Raw genomic sequence first — 24716 nt, forward strand, 5'->3', positions numbered from 1 at the left:
TGAGTAGTTAGGGAAGGAAATTGTCATTGTAATTTGTTTAGCGTGCCGGCGATAGCTCACCTACTCTTTGCGAAGGACACGGTGGGAAATTTAACGTCCACCATCAAATGTCAGCAGACGGGAGACCGTTTAACATCCATCCGAGAAACGACACACGCATTGATGAATCACCCTTCCTGTGAAACACCGGGATGACTGTTTATAGCTGGGTCAGGATTCAAACCCAGGCGAGACAGCTCAGACTCAGAGGTGAGTGTGCGTACCTCTAGATCATCCTGCTAGCTTCCTTATTAAACATCATAAAGACTATGACCCTCATTACACAGTGCATTAGTCATGCATTATGTTCAAAAGGAATGGGATTAAGTAGTCAGGATAAATTTAAATTTTAAAGTTCAACAGCAAAGAGTGTGGTTTGGCTGTGGTGAAATTTAAAATAATTTATTTTCAAATTTGGGTGTACACGGGAGAGTGGACAAAATGGCGCGTCCGTCTGTTTATAAAAACCATAAATAAACCGTAAAAACCGTAAAAACCATAAATAAACCATTTTGTTTGCAAGTGACATGTTCCCTCCTGCCTTCGCAAGAGAACGCAGAACGCTAAGCTGTGAGACAGACATTTTGAAAGTGTGCATGTGCATTGGTGTGGGTGTCTGAACAACGGGAATGGAGAGAGCACCGGAGAGTTGCAGACGCTGAGTGGAGTGCAAAGGTCGGCTGACCGGAGCCCACGGATACCGGACAAGCCGCATCCTGTCCCGCCAGAACCACCGTCACCACCTTGCACAAGCAGCTCATGTGGGAAGGTTTTTCTGTCTTGTGACCTCACTCGTGTGTGTGTGTGTGTGTGTGTGTGTGTGTGTGTGTGTGTGTGTGTGTGTGTGCGCGCGCGCGCGCCCAAGGTATCACGCAAGCCATCAGCATTATCGTGGATGCGAGGGTTAAGTTTTTACAAAGAGAATTCTCATCCCTGGTACCATTACATCTTTGGAGGTCAACCATGATGACTGTTGTGGCAATTTTCTGATACGAGTTCCACGTACTTGTGCCATTATGGCATTGGACTGGTGAACCACCTGCACCTATCATGAGCATGATTGGGTAAAATGTCACCAAGGTTCTCCCACCGAATTCTTTCTCTTTTGTATGCACATAGCTGAAGCTCGTGGAAGAGCTAGGACTCGTGCACTGAACGGATGAAAACGCAACAGGACGAAAGGAACAGCAGAGAGAATGGGAAAACACCAACAGCAGAGCCAAAGGCCAAGACAGAGTGAGGAGGAATGAGGGGCAGCAGAGGATGCATGGGGGTGGACGTGATTGATACAGAAGGAAACTCTCAGGAGGGAAAACTGGAAGTTTGGAGAGAGGGATTGGGGTAGGGGTAGGGGGTGGGGGTGACTGACTGACTCACACACTAACATTTATTATGATAGATATCATAGTCTAATGAGCCTGGTGTTGGCGCAGTGGTTAGGGCAGCGGCTTGGGATCCAAGAGGTCCTGAGTTCAAGCCCCGTTGAGCCACTGAATTAATACACCAGGGGGTTGACTCAGCCTGTCATCCTTCTGAGGTCGGCGAAATGAGTACCAGTATACTGGGCCGGTGTATACCCCGGTTAAAATCGGTGTACCATATCCCTGTGTCGTAAGAGGCGACCAGGGTTGCGTCAGGAAGGGCATCCGGCGTAAAACATGTGCCAAATCACTATGCGGATCATACGGATGATCCGCTGTGGCGACCCCTAACGGGAGCAGCCGAAAGAAAAAGAAGAAGATCATAGGCTAATGCTGTCTGTTTGTCTGTCTGCCTGTCCCACCCTGAAACACTCTTCGGAGAGAAAAAAATTATTCAGTGAAAGTTTTTTCAAAATAATAAAATTTGAACCCAGGTGGTGTATCGGCAGCGGGTCGCTGCCTTGATTGCTCCCAAAAACAAACAAACTTTTTGGCTGCTAAGAAGTATATAACCTCCTATTTTGTGCTTTCAACTAGCCAAAGAATAAAAGGCTTCCTTTCTTTTCTCTTGCGGTATTTTTTTTTAATCATTTATTTATTTATTTATTTCATACCTCGTGTGTGTATTAGGATTCTGCTGGTGTTTGTATATTTATGTGTGTTCTGTAATTTATAATAAAAAACGATTTACTTTGCAGTCTCGGAATTCCTTTCACCTGTGCACCATACACATTACACATCCAAAGTTTGAGAGGTTTTATGGTATCAAGGAAAATTGGTGATCAGTACCCGCAGGGGAGGACAATCCACCTGGCTTCCTCCTCATGGCAAGACACGGCAAAAGGTAATTTGGAGCTTGCAAAATTGCAGGTCAACCAGACTTGGTGTTCTGTGTAACACCTGGAATTTGTGACAGGTGCTTAGTGATCTCCCTGAATTTTTTTTTTCTTCTTCAAAATTTAATACCAACTGTGCATCGCTATCAGTTATTTGTCACTTCCACTGTGAAATCAATTGCTGTCTGTCTAAGCTGTCTATCTTCACGTTCTATTTCCACCTTAGGAACTCCACAACACAAGCCTCGAAGAACGTTCCAAACCGGTGTCTCAAACTTCCACATCACACAAGGACACACAAGGAAATTAGACGCAGGTGGAGGACATTCGGCCCATCATGCCTTTGCGACATCAACACCACACCAACTTATTAACACGAGGTTAAAATAAGAAAAATGGGGGGGGGGAATTCTTTCCAGGGGAGGGGGCATGGGTGAAGACGGTCTTGAGTTAAAAACACACAACACCCCTTGATGAGACCCCCACCAACAGCACTCTGTACACATGCACACAATCACCTAGATCAAGGCTCAAACTACCTTAAAGTCCTAACTTCCAGGTACCTATCTAATTCTAATTTAAACTTATCTACTGTTTCTGTTGCCACCTTTCCACGGAGACCGTTCCATGTTAACTGCTCTTTGAGCAAAAGACCCCTGCCTTAACTCTCTCCTCTTCTTTACTCACAGGCTATGGCTCCTGATTCCTATCACTGTCTACTATGATGAATAATTAATTCATCTGAACTTATTTTATCCATACCCTTCATAACCTTAAACAACTCTATCATAGCTCGTCGTAACCACCTCCTTTTGAGTGTATATAGATTCGCATTCGCGCAGCTTGTAACAGGAACGATCGTCAAAGACAATGCATGTATCGTATCATCACCTTGGAGATGCACTCCCACCCACGTTGGCCATTTAACAATTTAAATAAGTGAAATAAGTTCTCTCTTTATAAAGCTGGAAAATGTTTTTTTTCTCTTTTTTCATTTGGCAACCAAAACATAATGAGTTGTTTATGAAGTGGCAAGGAAATCCGATAAGTGCCCATATTCAGTTCGCTTCCCCGCCCCTTAACCCCTCTCCAACTTCTCTCCCCAGACTTACAGGAAAATAGGAGGGCTGAGGGTGCAACGGATGCGGTTTACTCACAACCCAATGCAAGTTCGACACGTGGCAAACATGCACCGCGAGAGCTTTCAGGTGCAATGAAGTTCAATTGTGTCCTTTTCGCAGTAAAATACTGCATCAAACTTCAACTGCAAAGTTTGTACTCAGTTCAATTATAATTATCGTTAAATCGAGAGCTTCTGAAACGACGAGGTTTGAGGACAACCATTCGATGATGCCAAGACAACGTCAATAACTTCGTAGTTGAAGAACTCGTATCAAATAAGACGTAAGGGGAAAACAAATAAATAAATCAAGTTTCATGGAGTCACCATTTTTGTTCCGAACCTCAATCTCAAACCATGCAGGTACGTTTCACATCAAAATGCGTCGGTTTGGACCAGGCTTGATGGAAAGGTGGATGATGCGTGAAGTGGAGCAAATCTTCACAAACAAACAAGAGAAAGCAGTGAAAAGGAGATGAAACAATATGCCACAATTTTCCCATTAACTCGGCGAGTTTACCCGCAAACGGATAAAGTAAATGATGCATTACCGTGCAAATATGACTGCTTTGGCTTTTCCGGCAAGACAATAAGAAACCATGCAGTCACCTCCTGCCTCGCTACTCCGCAAGCAAGGGTGTAACCAGGAAATTCAATTTTGGACAAGCTCACCCTCACAGTTTCCCTCTCACCCCAGGAGCATGTCATTACTTGTGGAACAGGAACATGTCCAAATAAGCTGACCTTCTCCAAGCCATCTCCATATCGTCAAGGCCAGACCAATCCAAAACCACGGCAGAATAATCATTACAGTTCATAAAATAGGTGATGCTGAAGCCTAACTCAATGTAAACATACAAGTCAACTGTTTCTCAAGGTTAGTGCCGCACGAAGTGGGTAAAATTATGTTTTACCCATGATTCCAGTGTGTAATTAAATATTTAAGCCTCCCTCATGACCTACTGTATAGGGGGGACGCTCAAATATTGATATATCGACAGAGGCAGACCCGACAATAGGTACAAGCCTCCCGTTAGATGACAGGGGGAGACATATAGCTGTTGTAGGGTCAGTTTCTACATTTAGTACCTCCAGTTTTAATGGAACCCCAGACTTTCTTACACTTACTTTTAGTTTTATTACATGAACAAATCGCGGAGCTGGCTGGAAACTTCAGAATTAAATTTTGCATCAATAATGGGAATAAAAAGGGGTGGCTATATGGGGTTGACATAATTTTTTGACCTTGACCGAATTTTCAAGGTCATGACTGAATTATAGAAATTTATAAGTTAAAAATTTTTTTTTTTAACCATAACTCGACGAAGGTCTGTCCAATCAGAACAAAATTGCCCTCTCTAGATAGCCTAGAGTAAGCTGCATTTACGCTTAATTTACATCACACCCATCCGAGTTAAAGGTCAAAGTCAAACGGCAATCTGAAAAAAGTAACGCGGTTTGGTTTGTCTTCTCTCAATTTTGTCAATGTGGACCGCTTTTTAATTTTAAAGACCGCTTGGCCTTCCAACATGTTTTTGCAACATAATAGTGTGTGTACCTGATATCAAAATAGTGGCATTGACCTACTTTTTTCAGATTGTGACCTAATTAACCAAAAACAACTTTTGGATCATTACTTGAATAATTTTCCTCCGATTTTCATGACGTTGAGTTTTATGAAGAGAGTGTAGATGGGGACACATTTTCTCAATTTACACTCTATCACTAAATGGTGAAGGTCAAGGTCATACGGCAGTCCGAAAACAATATGGCCATCGTTGGATCACGGGTGCTGGGGGAAGCTTACCCTTGGCGATCCCTTTAAAGGAAACAAACTTAACCAAACCAAAAGGAAGCAGAAATTAAAATTTTAATGCAAAACAAAGTCAGACAAGATTGTTCAAGATGAGATTACACCATGGAGAGGTTAAAGCAATTTTTTATTTAACAATAGCTGCAATTGGAAAAATATTGAAATGTCTTAAAATTAAGAAGTTTCGATCAGCTTCCTGCTCTGAGAAATACTCTAGAGCTCCTTGGCCTGTCAGTCATAACCTGTCTTTGGCAGATCATCCATCCGACCCCTTCCCCAATGGAATCTCACAATCTTGGAATTCTCAGCAGAACAAAGTTCTCGTTTAGCTGTTTTCAGCTCATAACAATGTACAAAGCTTTCGTCTGAAGTGACTTGTAATATCCATCCATCCATTGGGACCATACTCTGTGCAGAGCGTTGGTGCTGCCTCAGCAGACTCCTTGGCCATTGAACATAATCCTGGACAGGTCGCCACTCCGACACAGTATACCAGCAAGCTGGCACTCATTTTGTCGACCTTGGAAGGATGACAGGCTGAATCAACCCCACCTGACATTAATTCAACAGAAAAAGTGGGGTTTGAACTCAGGATCATGGGATCCCAAGCCCACCACCCTAACCTTTAAGCCAACACCAGGCATATGTAATCTGGCTTCCTGTTTTTGCCTGGTACAGCCGCTTCTCACATTCATCCCACCGTCATCACAAGCAGTGAAATCCATAATGCCTTCCTCAGACATTGGTGTGATGAGAAAGCTACATCCTCGCATGCTGTAGGCAGGTTGGAAGGCTTACAAGACGTACTTTACTTCATCTATTTTGGTATTGCACTATCTTCCAGGTATTCTACCTGTCCATCTCAGCCTGGCTATTTCACAAGCATTTTTTTTCCAGAAACTTGAATATTGTTAGTCTCCCCATGTCTGAGTGAATCTGTCTCATGATCTTCCCTCCAACCCTTCTACATTTCATCCCATCGCCACCTCATGGTCTCTCCAACATCTAGCTCTGAGATTTTCTCCACTCACTGATCCCCTGACCCCTTTTCTGCCAGCCACTCCCCTTCACGAACTGTGGTGCATCTCTGTGCGTTCCTGTCCACATGTTCCTCGACATCCTTCTGTAGGTCTGTTGAGCTTTCATCTTCCATCAGCCTTGGCATCTGGATTTAAAACGAGCAAGTTCGAGCTCCAAACGTGAAGACCTGTGATGATTTAGCACACATGCAAAGCCATATTTTCACACCAGGATTAACTTCACAAGAAATTTGAACTGTAACAAAATGTGTACTTCCACTTTGATGGTGGTGGTGGTGGTGGTGTGACTTCCAGTTATGAACTTTTGTATGCAACACACGATGATGTTCCCACATTTATGATTATCAGGAACAAAGATATGCAAGGTTAACCTGCATTTATTTCGTTTCAGATAATCGTAAAAGAATGACAGATTGCTGAAAGTTTGTCCGATGCTTGTATCAAACCCGGCAACTCCTGTGCGAGGTGACTTTTCACAGATGCTCAAAGCATTCTGGGTATTTGCGAGACGACGACGACGGCTGTCCGACATGCCGGAGGGAAGCATTGTGTAATGAAGTTTCTGGTGAACGGAAATGTATAACACGCTGAAATTGATAAAGGAGCTCGATGGTTTGTGGTGATGCACGTCTCGTAGGTGACACACGAAGTGCGTCCAAATTGTGCAAAAAGTGGAAAATGGACGTGGATCGGGAACGGAATGTGAACGTGCTCGGGTGCCACGAGACGTTGCAATTTCCGTCAACATTACGCACGCCGAACAAGTTCATTTCGGGTGATCTGTTATTGGAGCCGAACTGGGTATCGGAATTAGAAGTATGAAAACCATCATTCATTTGCACGAGATATTTTCATCGTACAAGTGTTGGAGGAGGGTCCAAAAGAACTCGTTTGATTGGAAAGCAGTTTGGGATGGAAAGTGTTATCACCCGTCCCAACTATCACCCGAACACGTCACTCCATCCGTCCGTCCGTCTCTCGAGACCGCCCGACAAAGATCTGGGTGGCATCCGGTTTCTTCAAGGTGATGAGGGTGTGAAAGCAAGTGTCCCGAATCTGCTGTATACTTTGTCTAAAAATATTTCTACTCATTTTGCCAGTAACACGTTTGAACATTGTGAAGGGCTAAATGGGCTACTATAATCGGGGAATAACTGGAAATAAATAAATAACAAAAAAATAGGGGCACTTTCATTAGCATCACTTCAGTCTCAATAAAAAAACTAGAAAGCACTCATCGAGGTGTTCAATTTGATGTACTACACGATATGGTTCCGAAAACTTGAAAATTTGACCTTGGGGTCAAATATGCTTGACCTCAGGCGCTAACCATGAAGGTCAAGGCCAATCGCCACCAAAAACTAATCAGCTGAGCGCCAGACCATATACTACATTCCCATAAAGTTTGGAGACGATTAGGTTAAAATTACTCAAAAAATAAGGGTTTCGTCGACTCCCCTGATTTGCGACAAAGTGACCTTGACCTTTGACCTTCAAAATTTTATGCGCTGAAAGGGACCTCTATAGGCCTCTGATATGCGAAGTTACAAAAATTTCCAATGATAACTGTGCTCTGCAGAGTGATTTATACGTGATTACAGACAAAAAAAAAAAACATATGAAGGTCAAGGCCAATCGCCACCAAAAATTAATCAGCTGAGCGCCAGACCATGAACTATATTCCCATGAAGTTTGAAGACGATCCGATCAAAATTACTCAAAAAAATAAGGGTTTCGTCGACTCCCCTGATTTGCGACAAAGTGACCTTGACCTTGACATTCAAAATTTTGTGCACTGAAAGGGACCTCTATAGGCCTCTGATATGCGAAGTTACAAAAATTTCCAATGATAACTGTGCTCTGCAGAATTTTTTATACGTGTTTACAGACAAACAAACAAAAAAACAAATAATTAAATAAATAAAAAACATACAAGCTGACTAACATATCTTGCAAAAACTTCGTTTTGGCAAGATAAAAATTGAAAACAAAAGGTTCACTCAACCTTAAACCACCTGCGTACAACCTTCGATATATTTGCACACGCACAAACAAACACACCTCAAATGTATATTTGGAACAAGAAGTTAGGTACGCATCTATATTTGTAACTTCCTCCTTTCCTTCCTCCTTTCTGCTCCTCCCATGATCCTCCAATTATTCTCCCCCGTCAATGCTACTACCCCCGCCGCCAAACACCCTCCAACTTCGACCACACCTCCTCGATCACAGCTCTGTTATAAAAGCCACTACGAGCAAACAAATTGCGTTATTTCATTCAAATTGTGACGTACAAGTGGTTTAGGGATCCAGATTTCATGTTCTGTGTATTTACACGTGTTCGTGGAAGTTTAAGAAAAAAGTGAAAAGCGTGCCAGCTGTGCCAACTCGAATCAAAGGGCCATCTATTTATCATGCAAGTACAGGGTGGGTGAAGGGGAGGAGGCTAAATTGAAATGGGGATGAAATTGAGAAAAGCAGAAGAGGAAAAAAAAAAACAATAGGAGAGGAGGAGTAGTAGACGAAGAAGAGGAAGAGTCGGGGGAATATGTGAGAGGAGTGGAGAGAGGAGGGAAAGGATGGTGTGAGGAGATAGGAGGAAGGGGAGGTAGGAATGTACGAGCAGGAACATACCTTCCGTGACATGCAGAAAAACACATGCCTTGATAAAGTTGACCAGATGTTATCGGTAATGTTGTTGTTAGCAACACACCTAATTTGCATTCATTTAACCCAGGTTTGCAGGAGCGTCGAATTTCCAGGTGTGGATAAGCAGCTGACGAGCATCTGGCGCACGTATGATGCTTCCACCGGTTCCTGGAATTTGGGGTCTTTGATCGTCGAGCTGCTCTCAAGCATCAAAAAGTCTGCATTTCAAACAAATAATTCATAGATAAGAGGAACCAAAGTGTTTGGAGGTTTGTTCACATCCAACATTATCTTCTTCTTGCGTATGGCAGATTGGCTGCTGGGTAGCTGTCATTTTGTAAGGGCACAGCTTTGCTGCTGATGCTGTGCCCCTATGCACTGGTACTCATTTCACCGACCTCAGAAGGATGACCGGCCGAGGTAACCCCACCTGGTGTTACTTCAGCAGCAAACAGGGCTTGAACTCGGGTCCCTAAGATCCCATGCCAGCCACCTGAACCATTACGCCAACACCAGACTCATCCAACATTATATAAAGGAAACACAAATAAAATAGTGTAAGAGGAGGCTGTAAACCAGTCATGTGTGTGCCACATCCAATCCCAACCAAATCGATCAATCAAAAAGCAAGCTGACCCTCCACAACACCAACCATACCCACACCACAAACCCAATCCAATAAATGGGAAGAGGGGGAGGCATACAGTTGGGGACGGCAGGAACAAAGACATACATCACAGAGGGGACATCAACAATCACAACATGGATGGAGATTTTTAGGGGGTTTTATTGTTTGGTTTGGGGTATGTGGGGGTACAGTTCGGTTGGGGTTGCATTCTTACAGATCATCCAATTCAATTCCAGTCTACCTTCCATTTCTTTATATGTGCATTTAAAGTGTACCCCTCTATCCCATCCATTGCACAATTCTACTGCCAAGGGTTTGAAAAGACAACAACAAGGAAAAGACAGATACTCCAGGCAGCAACTCTGAAACATCATCATGGGAACATATCAGGTAAATAAGATGATATATTGCGATAGTTTTGGAAATGCACCCCAGGGGACAGCTTATATGGACACATAGGGGACCCGAGGATGAGTTATTTCAATAGTCTATGTGTAGGTAGACCTTTGCCCCTTGTCTAAGGGTTTTGAGGCGAGGGGTGCATGTGTTGAAGTTAGTTTGTGTTTCCCCGGTGTGATGTCTTCTCCCCCCCACCCCCACCCCCACCCCCCCACCCCCACTCTACCTTTCTCAATCCACCAATAATCCCCTTCACCAAACCTCAATTCAACAATCCCTGCTTCACCCCATCGCTCTTACCTTCATCCCCGCAGCTGGTCGATCGTCCCTTGGTCAGTCTGCAAAACTGATCTTTTCTACACCTGTTAAACCACCCCACCCCTCCCAAAGTTTTGCTCATGTATCCATCTTGTCCATCCCTAGCGTTCTCCCCTAACCTTCAACATTACCTGCATCCCTTGTTTCTCCATGCATCCCTTGTTTCTCCATCGACTTTCTCCCTCCGCCCTATTGGCGTTTCCCCTTTCTCCTGCTGTTCCCTATGTTTTGTTGTGTCCTGACCTGTTCTGTGTCCTAGCTCTTCCATGAGCCTCGACCATGTAATATATATATATATATATATATATATATATATATATATATATATATATATATATATATATATATATATATATATATATATATATATTAGTCAGGTCAGGTTCGATCTGTGACCTGCTACAGGTACCATGTAAACCTGTACTAACCTGTTCCATGGTCGGGTTGTCGGCGACTAAACCGTCTCCCCCACCAGGTTTTCTGGTGAGGAGGGTGTTTGGATATGGACACCCAGCAGGATTAAAAACAAAACCTGTCAAAGGGCGGAGGAGCTCCTTGTGAGCCAACGGCCATCCATATCTAGTGCCCAACTGTGTCTGCGGACGTCCTCCTGCAGTTGGGTTACTTCTTATTAGGAGGTTGGTGGCAGGATTTGCACTCCGGCCACCGTAAAACCCTTCATTCCGCAAAACGCAAAAACGCAAAAAATCTGAAAACCCACTCCGTGGGAGTACCTCCTGTGCAGCTTCCCTTCGCAGGGCAGCTCACCGGATGACGGGATTGGGGCAAAGCCTTCGGGACCCCCAATCTTTGATAGGAGGGAAACCACGGGGTAACATCCCTGGGTCAGATTGCGGGAGAGTGTGTCGGAGTGGTGCTGAGGTGTCGTCCACCAGATGGCGGTCTCCTTGGGTTAACCTGAGGCGGTCCCTTCGGGTGGGTGCCTGGAATGTCCTATCCCTAAGAGAGGATGATCACCTGTCTCTGTTATCATCTGACCTCAAGCGTTTGGACATCGGGATTGCAGCTCTCTCTGAGGTTCGGAGACCGGATTGCGGCGAGATAATGGTGGGTGGTTACACCTACTATTGGTCTGGTCGCTCTGATGGTTACCATACCCAAGGAGTTGCTGTAGCTGTGTCCAATAAGCTGACCCCAATGATAATTGAGGTAACACCGGTCAACGAGCGTATTATGAGATTAAGGATTCGTCACTCCTTAGGTGTCATTTCCCTGGTCTCTGTTTATGCTCCGACTGAGGCGAGTGATCTCACCGTGAAGGATGCATTCTACGCCACGCTCGAGTCTGTGGTTGATCAGTGCCCCAGACGAGATACACTTCTAGTCTTGGGGGATTTCAATGCATCGACTGGAACTGATAGGGACGGTTATGAGGTGTGTGTTGGTCCCCATGGGTCAGGAACTATGAACCAGAATGGCACTAAGTTCCTTGACTTTGCAAGAAGTCATGGACTTAGGGTGGCTGGTTCATGGTTTCAGCGCCCACAAGCTCATCGCTGGACTTGGTATTCCAACGCTGGCGGTGTGGCAAAGGAGATTGACCATGTCCTCATTGACGGTCGTTGGAGGATGATCCAGAACTGCAGGGTCTACCGGAGTGCTCAGTTCCTCAATACTGACCACAGGCTTGTTGTAGCAACTCTAAAGCTGCACCTTAAATCCTGGAGAATGGTACCATCCCAGCCTAGGCTGGATGTTGCCAAGCTCAGGGATGAGAGATTAGCTGAGGAGTTTGCGAACAGGCTGAGTGGACACTTGGGGGGTCTGGGTGCTTTGGGGGGGTCCTGAAGAGTTGTGGAGCGCTTTCAAGACCACCGTCCTTGATGTTGCCGGTGGATGCCTTGGAGCTCACCGCAGGGCAAAGAAGAATTTTGTCTCTCAAGGGACACTGGATACCATTGACCAGAGTCGCAGGGCCAGGCTGAATGGCAGAGCTGAGCTGTTCAGGGAGCTGAGGCGTAAAACTGTACATGCACTGAGGGTGGACAAGGAGGCCTATGTGCGAGGAATCTGTGAGGGGGTAGAGCATCACCTGTGGACAGGTGATTCTTGTCCCGCTTACAGGGGAATTCGTGCATTACGTTCATCCAAGCCCATCCCTCGGAGCACTGCAGTTCGAGCAGAGAGTGGTAGGCTCTTGACAGAGGAGTCCGAAGTGAAGGCCCGCTGGGCCGGTTACTTTGAGCGGTTGTACCAGGCTGATCCCCCAGCTGTCGAGTTGGACGTCAAGGGTGTTACAATCCCTGTTGCTGACCCTCGAATCAACTGTGGTCCACCTTCGCTTGTGGAAACACGGGCTGCGGTGAACCAGTTGAAACGGGGCAAAGCTCCAGGGATCTGTGGCATCCATGCCGAACTTCTCAAGGCTGGTGGAAATGCTGCATTCGTGTCGTTGCATGCAGTTTTGTGCTCTGCCTGGAACACAGGCATCATCCCAACTGACTGGAAGAGGGGCCTTGTTGTCCCTCTCTGGAAAGGGAAGGGTGATCGCCAAGACTGCAACAACTACCGAGGGGTGACGCTGCTCTCAGTGCCGGGCAAGGTCTTTGTTCGGATAATTCTCGATAGGGTTCGCCACCATCTGCTTGAGCACCAGCGTCCAGAGCAGTCAGGCTTTACACCAAAGAGGTCAACGATTGACCGTATCCTTGCACTTCGTGTCCTCACCGAACGCAGACGAGAGTTTCGGCAGGGGCTGCTTGCAGCCTATGTTGATCTCTGTAAAGCGTTCGATTCAGTGAATCGGGATGTCCTCTGGAGGATTCTTGGTCTTCGTGGGGTGCCACCAAAACTGATCGATCTGATGTCTGAACTCTACTCTGGTACTGAGAGTGCTGTGAAGTGTGGTGGTACCATCTCTGACTTATTTCCAGTTGTTACTGGAGTTCCTCAGGGATGTGTACTTGCCCCCACACTTTTCAGCACTTGTATGGACTGGATTTTAGGGAGGATGTCGGAGAGATCAAGTTGCGGTGCATCGTTTGGCAATGTCAAGATCTCGGACCTTGATTTTGCAGATGATGCAGTCATCTTTGCGGAGACTTTAGACATCCTCTTGGGGGCCCTCGAGGTGCTGAATGAGGAGTCGGAGCCGTTGGGATTACGGGTTTCTTGGGTCAAAACGAAGATCCAGGCTTTCGGTGACATCTTGGATGCTGCTGTCCTGTCTGTGTCTGTTTGTGGTGAGGATGTTGAGGTCGTGGAGAGATTCACTTACCTTGGCAGTGATATTCATGTCTCTGCTGGCTGCGAGTCAGAGGTCAATAGACGTCTGCGTCGGGCCTGGGGAGTCATGGATTCACTGGATCATGGGGTGTGGCGCTGCCGGTACCTGTGCGGGAGGACGAAAGTCCGAGTCTTCAGGTCCTTGGTACTTCCAGTCTTGCTCTATGGGTGCGAGACTTGGACTCTGACCAAGGATCTGAGACGGAGACTTAATTCCTTTGGTACCAGGTCTCTTCGGAGAATCCTTGGCTATCGCTGGTCGGATTTTGTGTCCAACGAGCGGTTGCTGAGAGAGACTCGGATGAGATTTGTCACCTGCATAGTCCGTGAGCGTCAGTTGCGGCTGTATGGACATGTGGCTCGTTTTCCTGACGCTGATCCTGCTCACCAGATTCTCTCAGCGAGGGAGTCTCATGAGTGGAGGAGGCCAGTGGGCCGACCACGTGCCTCATGGTTGCAGCAGGTTGATCATCATCTCAAGGAGATGGGGATGGGCCTGGCATCTGCCTGGGGGATGGCCAGACGGAGGCCCCTAGAGTACCGGCGGAAAGTGGACGCAGCGACGTGCTGTTCTGGCACATGCTCCCATACCTGACCTGACACATATATATATATATATATATATATATATATATATATATATATATATATATATATATATATATATATATATATATATATATATATATATATATATATATATATATATATATATATATATCGGGCGTAGTGGCGTGCGCCTGTAATCCAGCTACTCGGAGGCTTGGGTTGGAGGATTGCTTGATGACAGGAGCTCTGCGCTGGGCTGCGCTATGAGAGGGTGTAGGGCAGCCCGGAATCAAGGCGAAACCCAATCCTTATCCCTGCGTCGTAAGAGGCGATCAGGGTTGCGTCAGGAAGGGCATCCGGCGTAAAACCTGTGCCAAATCAGTATGCGGATCATAACGGATGATCCGCTGTGGCGACCCCTAACGGGAGCAGCCGAAAGTCGAACAACACAACATATATATAAAGATATGTGGTTATAATAAGTTTTCGAAACACAGGAACACATAGTTACTCAAATACGTTCACAGGCATGCGATCAATAACGCTCATGGAAAAAAACAAATGACGAGCACAATCCTAAAAAAAAGGCGCATCCCTAAAAAAAGACTGCTGTTTTGAAAACCCATGCTTCCAAGATTGATGAAGAAGAAGCAGGACCTTGAGCTTTAATGTAGCGGTTTTAACGCTAACATTTATTAGCCTTCGACAGCAAATAACCCTTTACCAAGACATGGAAGGGGCACACAAAAGGAAAAATAGTAATACTTCTCGAAGCAATGCAAAAATTGATAAAAGCAGCCGAAGTACACAACCACACCCACGACTACAACAACTACGTGTTATAAAAGATGCTTTTTCTTGAGGTTCACTTCATTTTACATCCTCATTGACACTCACAGATCGACACGCAATGTGTTTTTAAAATCCAACATGCTGTCTTTTGATTAAACCAGTCAGCGAAAGTGACGGGGAGGTACGCCGAGTAATCATAAAAAAAAATAACGCAGAGTCTGAGTAATATAAAATGGGACACAATACACGGTGCAGTCGAAAAATACGTTGTTGAGATGGACAGATGGACAGAGATGGAAGTCAAGTAGTGTCACGGCAGGACAGACAAACGAAGATGAAGATGAATAAGACGATAACGATGATGGATACGTGACGCACTCAACAGAGTGGCCAGGTACAGAGACTTGATTGTAATTGCACATGTACGGTTGGTCTGCACTCTATTCACTCTGCTCTCGTGTGAGGCAGGGAAAATTACTTGTAGCACAGGGTTAGGCCGGGTCAGTGAACCTGCCAAATTCCTTGGGGAAATGGCACCCAGATGTGCAATTCGACATGTGGCACGATGGGACAGACTTCACAAAACCCGGAGTATTCATCCAGCGTGGTACTGACCGCAGCTGGATCAGAACAAGCACTTATTTGTTTTATTCCTTGACGGTCTCCCGTGGCATATGATAAGCGTCTCAATGAGCGGCAAGAGAGAGGAAGGAAGAAAAAAAAAACTTCTGCTGCAAGGCCTTCAAAATAACTTGAACTTCAAGTCTGAGCTGCTCACTTGGGCTAAATAAGCTTACTTAGTGACTACCTCTTGGAACAAACAGCTTGATACTTGGTTCAGCAAACGTGGAGAAGGTTGAATGTTGTACGGTTAATGCTTTACAGCTTCTGGATTCGAAACCGGCACGAGCAAGCAGTGCTGATAACATGCCCTTCACATCAAAAGAAAAACTTTTCACAACACGTTGGACGCAATAGAATTTTGCAACGATTATATCATCGGATATCAAACTATTATCATGGCTGCCACCAAATCATCAGATGAAGTGAGTCAGCAGCCAGACAATGGGCGAGCTGCACCTGCGGTTTCTTCGAACAATATCGCCATGTCCCGTGAAATAATTTTGATCTCCTTTGACCTTGTCAGCTTAGGTTAGGCAAAAGTCAAATGAAGATGAATTGGCAGCAAAGCCATTCGGCAAGATGATATCACCAAAAAGAGATGCTCTTCATCATTATTGACCATTAATGGGAAACACATTGTTCGCTCTGAGCACGTCAGAAGCGAAGATCCATGCAAGATCTCGGACCGCTGTTTGCTCTTCCTCGCTATTAGCTGGGCAGGCCGAGCGAAACCTAAACAACAGGAAGGGGCAGTAAGAAAAGCAATGGTAGTCGGCTTCGGAGAGGGTGGATAAGGGGGAAGTGATGGGGGTGAGGGAAGAATTCCAAACATTCCTTATGTGTCACCCTCCTCCTTCCTCCTCCTCGCAAATCCTCCCAACGTAACTGCACCACACATGCTTGCGGTTGCTTAGAAGATAAAGTAAATAAAAGATCCCTAAATCCACCAGTGACAGAACTGTATGTAATCTCATCCAGCAGAAAAAAGCCTGACGAACATAGAAAAAAAACAAAAAAACACAAATTTCAATCAGAAATCTCCAGGCAACCTATGTGGAAACTCTCGACGTCACGCACACCTTACGACAAGGACCGTCTTGTCGGAGGTGGACAACAGTCAGCTTGAAATAACACTTTGGGTCGAAACACATGAAATTCTCGACGTTGTTCCTTGTCCAGGTACAAAGTAATCACCAAAAAGCTTTCTCAACACCCAGAAGAGCCATTGGCCTTCCACAGTCGGAGAAGATGGAAACGTCTCTTACGCAGAAAGCTCCCGAGGTGTCAGCGATGGGTGCAAGCAAAGGCAGCGGAGGCGCTCATAAACCTTTGCATGTTCATTTCATTTTCACGAGCAAACAATTAACAGTTTGTATTAACATTATTCAAGTGCATATTAATGTGCACATCTCATAGTTATGATAATTACTGGTTCTCGGGACCCAGCCTTGCTATTTTCATAAACTATGCAGCTGGCTTGCGGCTTAAATAGTTGGGACAATAAGGATTTGCATGGGAGACTTAAAGCAGAACAGCTGCTGGCATCTCTGCACACAGAGGCTCCACATCAGGTATCATTAGAAATGGAAATTTGGAAAGAAAGTATCATTGCCACTGTGCCAAATCTAGTACAATGCCAAATAAGGGCTTCATAGCCATTAAGCTTGCTCGCCTCAAGCTCTAAGCCTTTGTCTGAGATCTTCATCCTGGCTTTCCAGCTCTCTGAAGACTTTGCCCTGATTTTGCAGCAATTCGAAGTCCTCCTCCTTTGCCGACTAGCATTAAGGCCTCTCATGAACCTCAAACAGTCGGGTGGCTTTATCCCACTCTCCCAGCGATGTGAGCGACCAGGTAAGGTCCTCTTCTCTGGCCTGGCAGCCATCTGCAGCCTTTGTCTCAGCATGCTAGTTATAAGAAGTCCCACGTCAACAGCTATTGAAGATGTTTGCTCTGACCTCTCCATTCAAGATCCTCTCTCTCTGACTGTCACAGCCTTTTGAGGATCCGGCCCCCTCCACTCATGGCCATCTCGGGTCTTGGCCCCGAACTCATGCCAAGATGAGTTCCTAGTCCCGACCTCACAGCCGTTCCGGGTATTCACACAAATGCTTCGGATTACCGAGCTTCAAGGGACTGCCTTCAGAACTTATGCTGAACATACACTGTCCAACTGCTAAACAATTTCAGCAGCATTTGAAGTTCTTATGTTTGGGTAATTGTGGCAACCGCTCGTGAAAACCACAAATGCTGGACCGACACTTTCAGACGTAGAAAATACAAAATATTATGCAAGTCAATCAATACAAAGATAGATTATATTGGACGTCATCTTGTTCATAAATAAAAATTATTAATATTATTATGATAAAATTATCGGAGAGCCAATGGTAGATGTCACAAAAATTAAAAATAAAAAAACCTATCGCCAGGAAGAAAGCCAAAAAAGACAGCAGGCAGAAAAATAAGGCCATAAAATACCTTTTTTTGATTTTTCATTATTGATACCACCTGTACTGAAAATGCTTTCATGAAAGGGCAGAGAATGCATATTTGACGAAGCATTTGGTCTGCTTGTACAAAGTCTCTGTCTGCAAACCAAGGGCAGGTGGTCACGCAAGCATTTCTTGTGAGGGAACAAGAATGCCTGATAAAGGGTTGCGAGTACACCCATGGTGTTTGGTGAGGACAGGTCGCACACCCTTCCCTCGCCATTTCATTTGCAATCCCGAGCCCCAAGCCTCAGGACTCGAGAGATTAGAGGCGTTTGCAGAATCAACCGAGATGGCATCCTTTCAAAGCCTTTCACAAACAACCCAAGTCAACAACTAGCTGGGCAGACCTCAGAGCTTGTACTGCCAGGCGAGTAGCCAAACCTATTGGCACTCCAAAACCAACACAACTTCTCAAAAGCAGGGTGTTATTTTTTTACATCAATGACATCAAGGTTTGTGAAAGAGCTGGATGACCGAGGGGGGGGGGTGATGTCGACACGCCGGTGGAACGAGGAGTTGGCCGGCAAGGGAAGGTGGAGAGGAGAAATGGAGAAGAAACTAACACACAGGTAAACGTAAGTGACAATACAGACAGGACAAGGGAACCAAGTGAGCTGAGTAGACAACACGGAAGCAGACAGGAAAAGCTAACACTGACAGGATAAATGTGGGAAAGTGCAGGTGGACAAGGTAGGGGGAATCAATGAGCATAGAAAGAAAAAAAAACATCAGTCATCTGATCCGATTAATTCAGAGATGTAAATCAGGAAACACTAGTGACAAGAAGGTCATGACTCTGCTTTAAAGGGGTGGGGATAAGAAGATAATTGGACACACTCAGGATGCCAATTCTACGTCCAGAGAAGAGGAGGCCCAAAAATGGAGGAGGCCCTTGAGAAAAAAGACATGGGAAAAGTCTTTTAAACTCTTGCTTTGCGTTTCCCAGCACGATCTACATTTTCTACGAGCTGTGATTTTGTCTGAATCTCGATATTCCCCAAACACCGCGAGCGCGAGCGACAAATTTGATTGGTCTCGATGGCATAATATTTTTACAAGTCCTGCTAAACTGGAAGATTTCAGAAGTGCCAAAAAGGCGATTTGTGTTCTACACTGTTTGAATATATAACTTCATTTAAATAAAATTATTTTAACGGCTGGAGAAGAAAAAAAAAATGAATTCAGAAGTTTACCGCCGTTGATGCACCGTCTTTTACACCACCATATTTAATAGGTTACATTAGTTATTCACGCCTGTTGTTTGTGCCCTTTATGATGTCCTTAAAAACAATAACTTTCCTATTTGGAATGATTTTCAATTTTATATGACTGCCAGATAAGCAGACGAACTCAAAAAATTACCTTTGCCCTTTGTGTGCAAAAGCGATCGTGACGAGATTCCATCCAATTTGCCAAATTCAGGGGTGAAAGTAACTGCTAAACAGCAGGTTCGTGTTCCGATTCGTATTCTAGTTTTCAAAATATATAATTCAATTGAAATTAAGTAGTTCCTCAATCACAGACTACCGTCTGTAGACAGACAGACAAAGTGAACCAATTGCTTCAACCCCATTTTTCGCTTCGCACATGGGGTAAAAAGCAATTCGGCGAGCAGCTTAGAGATTTTGAAATGGGATCTTTTAAAAATTATACAATTTTCACATTTCACCAATGGAATGCAAGACTTCTATCGCACACAAGCTCTGTTGCTGCCTCTACAGGAACCAAGTGAAAGAGCTGGATGACAGGTCACATCAGGCCCGAGCTAAGAGCAGGGGGGACGTCAATTTATTTGTTTATTTTACATTTTACGTGCACAGGTGAGAGGGATCAATTGAGAAAATGAAAAGTGAGAATAGCCAGGAGCCGGAGAGAGAAAGGAGAGAAGGGAAGGTATGGCAGTAAGGGAGGAGTGAGGGGATGAGGGAAAGAGGAGGAGTCGGGAAGAGATAAAAGTAAGCATCTGGAGGAAAGGGAAGAGGCATGTATACATGGAGAACATGAGGCAGGGTCAAAAAATTTGCCGTCTGTACCCTCGTGCATAATAAATAGATGGCCCCAAAGATAAAGGCCAAAAATCTCTTTTCGAGGACTTTGGGAGAACGGGATCGTGGAAGATACAGCCAAACAATAAGGCTTTTGCACCCGCAGCACATGTTTGGCAGCCTTGAAGTGCGTCGGGCGGACGATGAGTTTCCTTGACAAACAAACCAATTTTAGACTCTGTGAAGCCAGGGATAGGGGTGGAGATGCCAGTATTGCTGTTCATGTACAAGGAGTGAAACAGAAGTCAACGGGGTGATTCCGAGTTGCAAGGACAACCCACATTGCACAATTCGATCTCAAAGCCTCAAGCTTCCGACCACAATTTTCCAACAAATATGAGAATGTAAAAAATTACCGAAAAGGCAGCAAATAGTGACGAGTTGAGTAACTAAGTGTTTATTAACAAATTGTGTGCAGAAGCCCAGTAAAAGGGAATAAGAATGCATCTCTGGCAATGACACTGTCAAAACAAAAACCAAGTGAAACAACACATCCTTCTCACTATTATCTGTGCTCTTTATACCACTATCACTCGAACCCTTTTGCCACGTCTCCAGGGTAGAACAAAACGCAGGATTGTAAACATGAAATGGTTGGCAGTGGAGGGGTAATTTTAGCATAAAAAAGGATGGTTCTGCCCCCAACCTGCCCCCCCCCTCCTCAATCGTGCAGCAGCTGCTCTCTGTGATGCTGCTTGTTCCAACACGCGAAGGCTCAGCAACACCTGCCAGGTCTCACACTGTGTAGTTACGATTCCATTTTGTGTACATATACTCCAAGGTCACCCTAGTCTATCTTCAATAATCTATTGCACACCAATAACCTTTTCTGTATCCCTCCGTAGCTTCCGCCAAATCATTCACGTGTATGGTGGATCGACAAGGTAAGGTATGAAAGACAGACGACACAGATTTCCACACACAAAGTGGGAAAGTCAGGGTGTTGCGCTTGGATTCGAGTATGGAGAGAGGTAGTCGTCTCACATGGAAGCGATGATCAGAAACCATTTATCTGTCTTATTGGACAGGCCGCCTTTGTAAATAAAAAAGGGGCCCATCTGGCACAGAGGATGGCAGCCCCCTCAAGCACCTGCGTCACGATGGCCTCCATTTGAACACCAAGGGTAGCTGGTCAGGCGTCCATAGGCCACAGCTGGTCTCGGCATCAGGCCCGAGCTACGAGCAGGATATACTTTGTATGAATGGAGAAAGCAGAGAGAGCGAGAGAGAGCGAGAGAGAGAGACAGAGAACTGTTCAAATCCGTCAGCAGCCAAAGAGCAGGGCTTACAAGGAGCTTGAATAGTGACCTCGTAAAACGGATGCTTCCCAACAAACCTCAGAACCCTGCGGTGTTCAATAAAAGCCATCCTTTAGCTTGTTTATTTATTCAGGGAAGCGAGGAATTTACCAAGCAACTGCTACCTTCCCTTTTACAAACAATAAATAGAGTGGCCTGCACCCCTAAGATCCACGCAGCTGTTTACGTGGCAGTCCGGAGACTCAAATATTGGGTTCTTTACCTGGCTTGGAAATCACCACGGGCAACAACAAAAAAAGAAAGAACAAAAGAATGACACCCGTTTAACTTCTTCACAATATTATTCATTCCATTATAAGCCCACGAGGGGGCCTCATGAGGATGGTGAGTCCTGAAAGACAGGATAATTGTACCCAGAGAAGTGGTGTGAACGGTGGTGTGGGGAGAGGAAGGGGCATTGCTCAAAGCAGATAGAACATGACAAGAGGAGAAATGGAAACGTTTTTTTTTTAAAAGGACAAATATAAGCTCAACCCACATTTCACACGAATGTGTAATAAACTTTCATTTACAAAATGGCAGACAAAAATGATTTTCAAAACATAAAGTCATTGAATTATATCGTGCCAAAAAAGCATTTCTGTCGTTAGAGTGAACGTATCCAACAATAAGTAGCACGTTAATGTGTCGCAATCTTGAAATAGTTCAAACTTCAAATCACTCCATGAACAAGTAACAAACTTCAAATCACTGCCCAAACAAGTAACAAACTTCAAATCACTGCCCAAACAAGTAACAAACTTCAAATCACTGCCTGAACAGGTAAAACCTTCAAATCACTGCCCAAACAAGTAACAAACTTCAAACCACTGCCTGAACAAGTCACAAACTTCAAATCACTGCCTGAACAAGTCACAAACTTCAAACCACTGCCTGAACAAGTCACAAACTTCAAACCACTGCCTGAACAAGTCACAAACTTCAAATCACTGCCTGAACAAGTCACAAACTTCAAACTACTGCCTGAACAAGTCACAAACTTCAAACCACTGCCTGAACAAGTAACAAACTTCAAATCACTGCCTGAACAAGTAACAAACTTCAAATCACTGCCCAAATAAGTAACAAACTTCAAACCACTGCCTGAACAAGTCACAAACTTCAAATCACTGCCTGAACAAGTCACAAACTTCAAATCACTGCCCAAACAAGCAACAAACTTCAAACCACTGCCTGAACAAGTCACAAACTTCAAATCACTGCCTGAACAAGTAACAAACTTCAAATCACTGCCCAAATAAGTAACAAACTTCAAACCACTGCCTGAACAAGTCACAAACTTCAAATCACTGCCTGAACAAGTCACAAACTTCAAATCACTGCCCGAACAAGTAACAAACTTCAAATCACTGCCTGAACAAGTCACAAACTTCAAATCACTGCCTGAACAAGTCACAAACTTCAAATCACTGCCTGGACAAGAAGCAAACTTCAAATCACTGCCTGAATAAGTCACAAACTTCAAATCACTGCCCGAACAAGTCACAAACTTCAAACCACTGCCCGAACAGGCAAAACCTTCAAATCACTGCCCGAACAAGTCACAAACTTCAAATCACTGCCCGAACAAGTCACAAACTTCAAACCACTGCCCGAACAGGTAAAACCTTCAAATCACTGCCTGAACAAGGCACAAACTTCAAATCACTGCCTGAACAGGTAATAACTTCAAATCACTGCCTGACCAGGTAAAACCTTCAAACCACTGCCTGAACAAGTCACAAACTTCAAATCACTGCCTGGACAAGAAGCAAACTTCAAATCACTGCCTGAACAAGTCACAAACTTCAAACCACTGCCTGAACAAGTCACAAACTTCAAACCACTGCCCGAACAGGTAAAACCTTCAAATCACTGCCTGAACAAGTCACAAACTTCAAATCACTGCCTAAACAGGTAATAACTTCAAATCACTGCCTGACAAGGTAAAACCTTCAAATCACTGCCCGAACAAGTAACAAACTTCAAATCACTGCCTGAACAAGGCACAAACATCAAATCACTGCCTGAACAATTCACACACTTCGAATCACTGCCTGAACAAGTCACAAACTTCAAACCACTGCCTGAACGAGTCACAAACTTCAAATCACTGCCTGAACAAGTCACAAACTTCAAATCACTGCCTGAACAAGTCACAAACTTCAAATCACTGCCTGAACAGTTAAAAACTTCAAATCACTGCCTGAACAGGTAAAACCTTCAAATCACTGCCCAAACAAGTAACAAACTTCAAATCACTGCCTCAACAAGTCACAAACTTCAAGTCACTACCTGAACTGTTCAAAAACTTCAAATCACTGCCTGAACAAGTCACAAACTTCAAATCACTGCCTGAACAAGTCACAAACTTCAAATCACTGCCTGAACAAGTCACAAACTTCAAACGACTGCCTGAACAAGTGACAAACTTCAAACGACTGCCTGAACAAGTCACAAACTTCAAATCACTGTCTGAACAGGTAAAAACTTCAAATCACTGCCTGAACAGGTAAAAACTTCAAATCACTGCTTGAACAAGTCACAACCTTCAAATCACTGCCTGAACAAGTCACAAACTTCAAATCACTGCCTGAACAAGTCACAAACTTCAAATCACTGCTTGAGTAAGTCACAAACTTCAAATCACTGCCTGAACAAGTCACAAACTTCAAATCACTGCTTGAGTAAGTCACAAACTTCAAATCACTGCCCGAACAGGTAAAAACTTCAAATCACTGCCTGAACTGTTCAAAAACTTCAAATCACTGCCTGAACAAGTCACGAACTTCAAACCACTGCCCAAACAAGTCACAAACTTCAAATCACTGCCCAAACAGGTAAAAACTTCAAATCACTGCCTGAACAGGTAAAACCTTCAAATCACTGCCCGAACAGGTAAAAACTTCAAATCACTGCCTGAACAGGTAAAACCTTCAAATCACTACCCGAACAAGTAACAAACTTCAAATCACTGCCTGAACAGGTAAAACCTTTAAATCACTGCCTGAACAAGTCACAAACTTCAAATCACTGCCTGAACAGGTAAAAACTTCAAATCACTGCCCGAACAAGTAACAAACTTCAAATCACTGCCTGAACAGGTAAAACCTTTGAATCACTGCCTGAACAAGTCACCAACTTCAAATCACTGCCTGAACAGGTAAAAACTTCAAATCACTGCCTGAACATGTAAAACCTTCAAATCACTGCCCGAACAAGTAACAAACTTCAAATCACTGCCTGAACAAGGCACAAACTTCAAATCACTGCCTGAACAAGTCACACACTTCAAATCACTGCCTGAACAAGTCACAAACTTCAAACCACTGCCTGAACAAGTCACACACTTCAAATCACTGCCTGAACAAGTCAAAAACTTCAAACCACTGCCTGAACAAGTCACA

General features: G+C 44.5%; 1 protein-coding gene across 5 annotated transcripts in view; it reads right to left on the minus strand.

Annotated features, from left to right (window-relative positions):
* Positions 1-24716, minus strand: part of LOC147023849 (RAC-alpha serine/threonine-protein kinase-like) — a 176522-nt gene that overhangs the window by 77395 nt on the left and 74411 nt on the right. The window lies entirely within an intron of this gene.

The sequence above is a fragment of the Eptatretus burgeri genome, chromosome 7 (assembly GCF_056783735.1).
Source record: "Eptatretus burgeri isolate ZD-2024b chromosome 7, Ebu_testis_v1, whole genome shotgun sequence".
NCBI lineage: Eukaryota > Metazoa > Chordata > Myxini > Myxiniformes > Myxinidae > Eptatretus > Eptatretus burgeri.